This window comes from Narcine bancroftii, chromosome 3, assembly GCF_036971445.1.
Source record: "Narcine bancroftii isolate sNarBan1 chromosome 3, sNarBan1.hap1, whole genome shotgun sequence".
NCBI lineage: Eukaryota > Metazoa > Chordata > Chondrichthyes > Torpediniformes > Narcinidae > Narcine > Narcine bancroftii.
In genome coordinates, this window is record NC_091471.1 from 190,720,473 (window position 1) to 190,730,638 (window position 10,166).

At 39.2% G+C, this 10,166-nt stretch overlaps 1 long non-coding RNA gene across 1 annotated transcript; it reads left to right on the plus strand.

Moving 5' to 3' along the window:
- The first annotated feature begins 614 nt into the window (after positions 1-614).
- LOC138757963 (uncharacterized) lies at positions 615-8,004 on the plus strand. Its single transcript, XR_011354013.1, has 2 exons — positions 615-5,824; positions 7,688-8,004. It is a non-coding gene; the product is annotated as an uncharacterized lncRNA (long non-coding RNA).
- Positions 8,005-10,166: the final 2,162 nt, after the last annotated feature.

Consider the following 10,166-nt stretch of genomic DNA (forward strand, 5'->3'; position numbering starts at 1 on the left):
ACGTTAGGGGTGTAAGCGCTCCAATGGATGTTGAGGATGGAGCGGAGACAACGCTGGTGGAAGCGCTCTAGGAGCCGTAGGTGGTGCCGGTAGAGGACCCATGATTCGGAGCCGAACAGGAGTGTGGGTATGACAACGGCTCTGTATACGCTTATCTTTGTGAGGTTTTTCAGTTGGTTGTTTTTCCAGACTCTTTTGTGTAGTCTTCCAAAGGCGCTATTTGCCTTGGCGAGTCTGTTGTCTATCTCATTGTCGATCCTTGCATCTGATGAAATGGTGCAGCCGAGATAGGTAAACTGGTTGACCGTTTTGAGTTTTGTGTGCCCGATGGAGATGTGGGGGGGGGGGTGGTAGTCATGGTGGGGAGCTGGCTGATGGAGGACCTCAGTTTTCTTCAGGCTGACTTCCAGGCCAAACATTTTGGCAGTTTCCGCAAAGCAGGACGTCAAGCGCTGAAGAGCTGGCTCTGAATGGGCAACTAAAGCGGCATCATCTGCAAAGAGTAGTTCACGGACAAGTTTCTCTTGTGTCTTGGTGTGAGCTTGCAGGCGCCTCAGATTGAAGAGACTGCCATCCGTGCGGTACCGGATGTAAACAGCGTCTTCATTGTTGGGGTCTTTCATGGCTTGGTTCAGCATCATGCTGAAGAAGATTGAAAAGAGGGTTGGTGCGAGAACACAGCCTTGCTTCACGCCATTGTTAATGGGGAAGGGTTCAGAGAGCTCATTGCTGTATCTGACCCGACCTTGTTGGTTTTCGTGCAGTTGGATAATCATGTTGAGGAACTTTGGGGGACATCCGATGCGCTCTAGTATTTGCCAAAGCCCTTTCCTGCTCACGGTGTCGAAGGCTTTGGTGAGGTCAACAAAGGTGATGTAGAGTCCTTTGTTTTGTTCTCTGCACTTTTCGTGGGAGTTGCAAAATGGCAGGTCTCTGGGAGAGGATGGTTTTCCGCCTGAGTTTTATAAGAAGTTAAAAGAATTTTTTTATATTTCCTTTTATGGAAATGTTAAAGCAAGTGGCAGAATCTCATTCCTTACCTGAATCATTTTCAACTGCAATAGTTACAGTTAGACCAAAGAAGTATAAGGATCCATTAAATCTGGTGTCTTATCATCCAATATCATTACTAAATGTGGATTATAAAATTGTTGCAAAGATGTAGCAAATAGATTAATTAAATATTTACCTAATTTCATTCATATGGACCAAACAGGATTTGTCAAAACAGTGATAATCTGCTGATAATGTTGCACAGTTAATTAGTTCAATTTATTTAGTTCAAAAAAGGAGGGGATTTAAGTGTGGCAGTAACTTTGGATGCAGAAAAGGCTTTTGACAGATTAGAATGGATTTTTTTTGTTTAAACTACTGGAGAAGTTTGGCTTTGGGTTGATATTTATAAATTGGGTTAAAGCCCTTTATAAAAATCCTTGTGCAAAGGTGGTTACTGATTGACAAATGTTTGCTTCTTTTCCATTAACTAGATCGAGTCGTCAAGGTTGCCCTTTATCTCCAGCTTTGTTTATTTTAGCAATAAAACCTTTAGTGGAGCTTATTAGATAAGACCCAACCAGATACTTGATACCTATTCAATATTCTGACTTATTTCCAGCAAAGTTCTGTTTCAACTTGAGAATTGTGGGCAGTTCTGGTCTCCTTACTTGAGAAAGAATATACTTGCTTTGGAGGTAAAACAGGGGAGGTTCACTAGATTGATCCTGGAGATGAGGCATTCAGCATGTAGGGAGAGATTAAGTCACCCAAGTCATGGCAGATTAACCATCAGGCTGAGTAGGCTAAAGCTTAGGGATTCAGATAGAAAGGGAGCCTGAGCCCCTAAGCTTCAGCCTACACAGCAAAGGGTAGCTTTGTCTCAGTTTATCATTTCACACTTACTCCATGGGTCAAGCCAATAATTGTGGGCCAGAGTCTGTGTTGCACTGTTGTCAGGGTGATGCACATGGTGGTTTCTGGATGATGGTGGCGGCAACATACGGCATGTGTGATCCTCAACCTTCCCACTAAACTATGAGATTTTCAAAATCCAATTCAGTTGGAGAGATATTAAAAATCTCATGGTTTGCTGGAGGATTGGGGGGTAGGATGGGGTTAAATCCTGCCTATCATCTCCTGTATGCTGGATATCAAGGAAGAGGTTAGGAACCCCCCCCAACCCCCACCATGATGAGCAAGACATGACCTGACAGCATTCAGCTGGACTCTGCCATTGTCGCGGGAGCAGAGTAAGTGATCACTTTAATTATTCATGCTGTTCAAAAATAAATTATGAACGACAGATAGAACAGTTTCTGGAAATTGTACCCAGTTTAGACGACACTTTCCAAGTTCTAGTATTTCCTAATTTCAAAACATGTCATCTTCAAAGAAATGAGAGCAATGATATTCCAAATTACTCTCTTATTAATCCAATAAACCAAACTAAGTATTTTCAGCTTTAAATTGCTTTAATTCATTGATAAAACAAATAAACATTTTGCATAACTTTGCTTTGAGATTTTCATAATGATGAAGAAACAAAGCATACTGTATAATGATATAACAATATTAAACTTTAAACATATATTATGACCTATGATGTCATAGCAACTGTGGTACACTACAAACAATATTTTTTTCTTAAAGGGATATTCACAAAATTAACTACAAATCAAAAACACAAGGTTTTAACCTTTACACCCAGAGCTTGCAATAATCACTGTAAATGGTTGTAAGGTGGGGTGGCTGGCTGGTACAAGCCAAGGAGGTGTTGTGCAGCAGAGAGTTGAAGAGGGACCAGACAAACTGGCCCAAATTCAGCCCTATGTCAGAGCCCGGTGATGAGGTCCCCGCCAGCAGCTGGCACCAAGCCACCTCACTACCAGCCCAACCCCTCTCTTCCTCATGCACCCCTCTCCACCAGGCTATTGCCACTCAGCCCATCAATTCTATCCTGCCATTGCCAAGCACAGTGCACACCTCGAGTACATACCCAATGTATAAATTTAGAATATGTGAGGGGAAGGCATCACTTAGGATGGGGGGAGGCAAGGTCAGGGTGGGGGTCCTTACTAAAGGTCAACCTTGGGGCCCAGATGGTAGTTTATCTGTCACTGCACTTAGGACTTTTCTTGCTTGGATTTAGAAGAACAAGCGGGGATCTCATAGAGACATACAAGTTTATGAAAGGAATAGGTAAGATGGACACAGTAAAGTTATTTCCACTAGTAGGTAAGACTAGTGTCATTGTTTAAGGGTTCAGGAGGAGGTGTAAGAATTTGGTTGGAGATGAGGAGAATATGCTTTTCCCAGATGGCAATGAATTAGTGGAATTCTCTACCCAAGGAAGCAGTAGAGGCTACCTTATCTTATTTAAGACACAGTTGGAGAGATTTTTGCATTGTAGGAGAATTAGAGTCATGGGGATAAGGGTGGTAGGTGGGACTGAGTTCATGGCCAGATCATCCACAGTCTTATTTGAATGGTGGAGCAGGCTTGACAAGCCAGATGGCCTACCCCTGTAGTTATATTCTTATAACTACAGTACACAGTGTATATTTAGAACAAAGAAAGTCAATTTTTCTGTCTTTTTCATCCAAATTTCATTATTTTTGTAATGTACTCTAGTTTGGATGGTTATGTGACCTCTCCAGTAGGAACTGACTGGAAGCCACTACATCTGCCAATCAGAGTCAAGACCACCCATGTTGAGCACTCACCCTGTAACTGGCCTCTTCAAAGATCACACAGGTCACCACTGGATTTGTTAATCACCTGGGCTGGCCCCACTGACCAGCAGGGGGTATAAAGCCCAACATGTGCAGCATTTGGGTCTTTTGTCCCCCAAGGAATGAACTCGAGCTCCACCCACACCAGGTCATAAGCCTGAACTGACACTGGAGAATTAACATTGAGGCACATGCCACTAAAAGGTTGTGAGCACTGCTGTGCGAATAATTCCGACGCAAAGCCCACAGGCTTTAATTAGCTTAAACGTGTACACACTAGGTCTCAGTATCTTTGCTGGCTCCACATGTCTGACTCTCTGAAGGGGCCGGCTCAAGTCTTTATAAGGCCCGGTGGTTGACAGCTGGCAAGTGGGGCTAGCTTTCCGGGTTACCTACCTTCAGGTACAGTGGTTGCCTCCTGCAGTAGGCTGGTAGGACTGCGGCCAGTGTAGTAGTGGTATCACTACATGGGTGCGGAGCTTCGTGGTGCACAACATATTAATTATCATTGTACTGTGCTTCTTTATTTAATGTTGGTACCATACCTGCACTAGGTCAAGGGGTGGTGGGTCCTGTTGCATTTTCCTCTCAGACTAATTCAATTGTATTACTTCATTTTATATTTGGAGCTTTGCCATGCTTGTTTATCTTATTAGTCTTTTCATCATGATATAATTTGATTTTAATAGAGGTTAATTTTCCTACCCTTTTTTTTAAATCAGGTTTGTATCTTCACGTTCAATACACAGCATCCCTTTATATTTCACATGCTTTTATGCAGAATGTGGAGTGGAAGAATGATGGCCAAGATTCTGCAGCAGCCCAGGAAGAGCAGAATTTTAACAATAACAGAAGCAATCACACAGTACTAATATTTCTAAAATAATATTAGGATAGCAAAACATCATAGGAAATTCACAGGAAATTCACAGGAAAATTACAAATATTTGACAGTGAATCATTGTCTAGGCTGCACCTCATCATATCCTGTTGTTCAGCCTGCAAACACCTGTACTCTTGCAGTCTCATCTCTTGTCACACATAGTCATGCTCCTCTTTCTCCTGCACCATCTCCCTCACAAAGCCCCGCATCGCCTTTGTAATGCATTGTTCCTGAGTTGCTCTCATCTTCTTCCACCTCCTGAAGAATCCTGCAGTGAAAAGGAACAGAATTTACAGAGCAATTGGCAAGTTGACAAACACAACCAAATGAAATACTTGAAGGTCACCAGCATGGAAAGCTTCTCCTGCATGCTCTATTCAGGCTTACCATTCACATGATCCACCTCCATTGTTGGCGTGCTGGGACAGTACAAGGAGTCCATGGGCATTCATGCCATGTTGGTCGCAGCTCCAGGATCGTCATGCTCTCGTGTGGCTGGCTGCTGGGGTCCTCATCCATGGTGTCCTCCAACTCACCCCCATCTTGCTGAGGATTTGGCTCATAGGGGGCCAAGGTCATGAAATGGCGGCTGACTATAGGGTCAGTCCAAGCACCCTTTTCCATTAAAGTTTTTGTGGTCAGTGACCTACATAAATCTCTTGTGCAGGTTTTTTTTAGTTTGTTTATTCTCGTAACCTGCCTCCCTCAGCCTCAGCACAATGAGGTCATACATATGACCGTTTTTCACCATATGAGATAAAAGTTTACTTACATTGGGATCTCTCCTTATGGGGAGCAGCTCTTGGACCTCAGCTTACAACCACACACCAGCCATTACTCAAATTGAGCAGAATTCTGATTGAGATGTTATGATTGAATATCACCAAAGAGACTGCTGGGAATCTGCTAGAAATGAGTGTTTTCTGCACAAGGTAAGCCAGATGATCTGCACTTAGGTGGAATAGACTACAGGTTTAAAGGCTGGAATAAAGTCCATCTCTCTAAATGAGTACCCAACACAGTGTCCACTGTAGCTGAAATTTGAAATTAAGAAAAAAAAAATGAATGCTTACTGAGAAAGCAGTTTTAACCATATTGTAATATACCATTTCATTGACCTGTACTTTTGAGTTCCTCCTCTAGATTTGAACTTGGCGCCAACATGCAAGCGATAATGTCACTGGAATAATCGGGTTGGCCGTTTTCGACCTAGGTAAATTTAACTGGGTTAAATTCCGGTAGGTCAGGGACGCAGATGGATTTGGACCATGCTGACTGGGTCAGACCCTTTCAAGCTGCTGTGTGAGTGGGGCGCTAACCTGGCTAACCCATTTTACATGGCAACTTGAAAGGGCCTAGTATGTTCTCCCCGTGTCTGTGTGGGTTTCTTCCGTGTGCTCCAGTTTACTCCCACATTCCAAAGACAAATGGCTTGGTAAGTTAATTGGTCACGTGTGTATTTGGGCAGTATGGGTTCATGAGCTGGAAGAGCCTGTTATTATGCTGTGTCTCTAAATTAAATAAAAAGCATTAAATTGCATTAATGGTTACCTCTGGTTCTAATGCACAGAAAGGCCTATTTAATATTTTATCTGTTCTGCAGTATTTGCAATTAATAGATAGGATTGCATATGGAATGATTACATTTTATCTGTTCTGCAGTATTTGCAATTAATAGATGGAATTCCATATGGAATTATTACATTCGAGGTAAACAATTCTTGAGCCTTTTGCTGCCAAGGTCACATCATGCCTCACAGTTTTACAATTATTTACAGATGAAAGATTATGAAGGGCTTCCTCAATATTTTAGTCTTTCTTCCCAGCATTTTCTCCATTCTCCTCTGGTTATAATTTTCTTGGACCTCACCCTTCCATTTATCTTACTAGTGTTGAGTATTCCACAGCCATGCTCCTGCAATCTAATTTCAAACTCTGATCTGAGAGGCTGTGATTCCTTTCAGGCAGGAGTTGGAGCCAGAAGCTGCTTGACCTCATCTACCCCCTCTCTCTCCTTTCAGTCAAGGCCATTGGCTCATTCAATATAAATGTTCCATGCAGTTGTAAAAAGGTTTAAAGTTGTCTTACTATCATTTAAATTAAACCACAGAAGAGCAATTCAGCTTCTGCATTAATTTCAGTGTCACACAAATTTCTCCTGCACTTTTGTCTATTGGACCAAAATGCAATTTGATAATTCTGCCTTTTTCCACATTCTTTTAGGTTTATGTTTTCAGTTATTTGTTATTTTAACCAATGTTGGCACCTCTGTAACACCATGAACGTATTAAAAGTCCTGTTCTCCATGAATTGGATCATTTCTGTCTGTTAAAAGCTCACGATTGCTCATAGTTTATGTACTGATTTTCTTTGTCTTATCCTCCAATTGGCCAAATTCCACACTACTTGAGATCGGGATACTGTATCTTTGTCGACCACATTGTTTTACCTATTTTGCTTCAGAAACACTCAAAGATAATCTTTATTGAACAATCACTGTAAGTGTCTGTCCAATTGTAAGGCAAGATTTTCTTTGCTGTGCAGACAATGAGTCATTAGTTTCCACAAAAGCCATCAATAAAGAAGGTAAATATGAAATCTGCAGATGTTGGGGCCTAGTGCAGTATCCAGAAGTGCTGGAGAAACTCAGCAGGTCACACAGCATCATAGAAAGTAAAATGTAATCAATGTTTTAGGATTGAGGACTGATTTTAAATGCCCAATTTCTCCTGCACTTTTGTGTATTCCATTTCTGAAGTACATTTTTGACAAATGCATGACAACAAAATATCCAGATTGTTATATCCTATTAATTTTAACCTGACAGCACAAACTGTTCTTGTTCCATGGTGGGACATGACAAGCTGTACTAATTCTGGCCCTGACAGTCTCTTTATCCATTTTGGGCACAATTGAAGTGCAGCAATAATGGCTGTAAATTTGAACTGACTTCAAGAAAACATTTTAACCAAGAAAATTCTCTGGAGTTATCTGCAACTGACCAACAGATGTTAAAACAAAGAATGTTGTATAGGTATATAATATATTAAAAAAGTTTGATTTTCCTCCCTTTCAGGTACAGTATTAAGATTTCACTTCTTATGAAATTTGAATCTTATATTCAAGGACCCCACCACCCAGGCCATGCTCTCTTCACACTGCTACCATTAGGAAAAAGGAACAGGAGTCTGAAGACGAGGACAGCTTCTTTACCTCTGCAACAAGATTTCTTAATGAACAATGAACTACAGACACTACTTCAGTATATCCATTTTTTTGCACTATGTATTTATTTTTGAAATGATATTTAGAGCAGTATTGGCATTGTAATGCTGCCACAACAATGAATTTTGTGACCTGGTCATGACAATAAATTCTGCTTCTGATTCTGAACTGTCTGTTTTATTTTGGCGGCGGTTTGTTTATTCAGATGGACCTTTTGCATCAACTAATTCAGTAATATGATATGGATTGAAGTTATGAGACAACTCTTCTCCAATCGAACATTCACTTGTAGGATAATTGGATACTTTGAAACATTGAAAAAAAGAGTAGGACCTCTCTTTTTTTAAATTTTTTTATTTTTCACACTATAAACCATACTGACCAAAATACATACAGACATTTTTCTCTTGAATATATACAGTGTCATTTTCTCCCCTTTATCCCCCCTCCCTCTCCCCCTTACCATTTATTCAAAGTTCAATCTATAAGATACATTAAACCCGTTAAACAATGTCATCACTTAATAAAATTAAATAAGAAATTTTTGTCTTTTACTTTTATATAAAGAGTCAGTTCATTTCGTTGTCTTCTCCTTCTGTCATTTTAGGTGGTGGAGGTCCATGGTAGGATTTCTCTATTGTATTTCATGTATGGTTCCCATATTTGTTCAAATATTGTGATGTTATTTCTTAAATTATATGTTATTTTTTCTAATGGAATACATTTATTTATTTCTATGTACCATTGTTGTATTCTCAAGTTGTCTTCTAATTTCCAGGTTGACATAATACATTTTTTTGCTACATGTCAGATATATTCAGAATTTTGGAATTTACTCAATGTATATGCACCTAATGAAGAAGATCAAAAATTTATGCAAGATATCTTTTTGAAGGATCGCAGATATGCAAGGGAATATACTAATAGGAGGGGATTTTAACCTTAAAGATGGATAAAACTGGAAAAAAAAGACTAACAGAAAGAACAAAGTAACCAAATTTATAATTAAATCGATGCAGGAAATGCAACTTTTGCATATATGGAGGAAACTACACCCAAAGGAAAAGGAATATTCATATTATTCGGGTAGACATAAAACATACTCAAGGATAGACCTATTCCTGTTATCAGCCCACATTCAAGGAAGAGTTAAGAAAATGGAATATAAAGCTAGACTGTTATCGGATCACTCACCCCTGTTATTGACAATAGAGCTAGAGAACATCCCACCAAGAATGTATAGATGGAGATTAAACTCCATGCTACTTAAAAGACAGGATTTTAGAGAATTAATTGAGTGACAAATTAAAATGTACTTTGAAATAAATACGGAATTAGTGAAAAATAAATTTATACTATGGGATGCAATGAATGCATTCATCAGAGGACAGATAATAAGTTATGTAACTAAGATGAAGAAGGACTACAATCGAGAAATAGAACAGTTGGAAAGGGAAATAACAAATACAGAAAAAGAATTAGCAATAAAGGAAGATACAACTAAAAGAAGAGTATTGACAGACAAGAAAATAAAATATGAAACACAACAAACATATAAGGTGGAGAAGAACATAATGAAGACAAAACAGAAATATTATGAGCTAGGAGAAAACACGCACAAAATACTAGCTTGGCAGCTTAAGACAGAACAAACTAAAAGAACGGTATTGGCATCAAGGAAAAAGGACAAACAAATTACATATAACCCAATGGAGATCAACAAAAACTTCAGGGAATTCTACGAACAATTATATCAAACTGAAAACGAAGGGAAAGAAGACAAAATAGATGAATTTCTAACTAAAATTGAACTACCGAAATTACAAACAGAGGAGCAAAATAAATTTATAAAACCATTTGAAAAAGAAGAAATACAGGAGATATTTAAAAAATTACCAAACAATAAAACACCGGGAGAGGATGAACTCCCAATAGAATTCTATAAAACATTCAAAGACTTATTAATTCCTCCTCTCCTGGAAGTAATGAACCAGATTGAAAATACACAAAACATAACAGATTCATGCAAAACAGTAATAATTACAGTAATACCAAAGACGGGGAAAGATCCACTAACACCAGCATCATATAGACCAATATTTCTACTTAACTCAGATTATAAGATAATAGCTAAACTATTAGCAAACAGATTGGCCGACTGTGTACCAAATATAGTAAAACTAGACCAAACTGGATTTATTAAAAAAAAGATGAACAACGGACAATATCTGTAAATTCATTAAATTAATCCATGCAGTACAAGGAAACAAAACTCCAAAAGTAGCAGTTGCTTTAGACGCAGATAAAGCCTTTGACAGAGTAGAATGGAA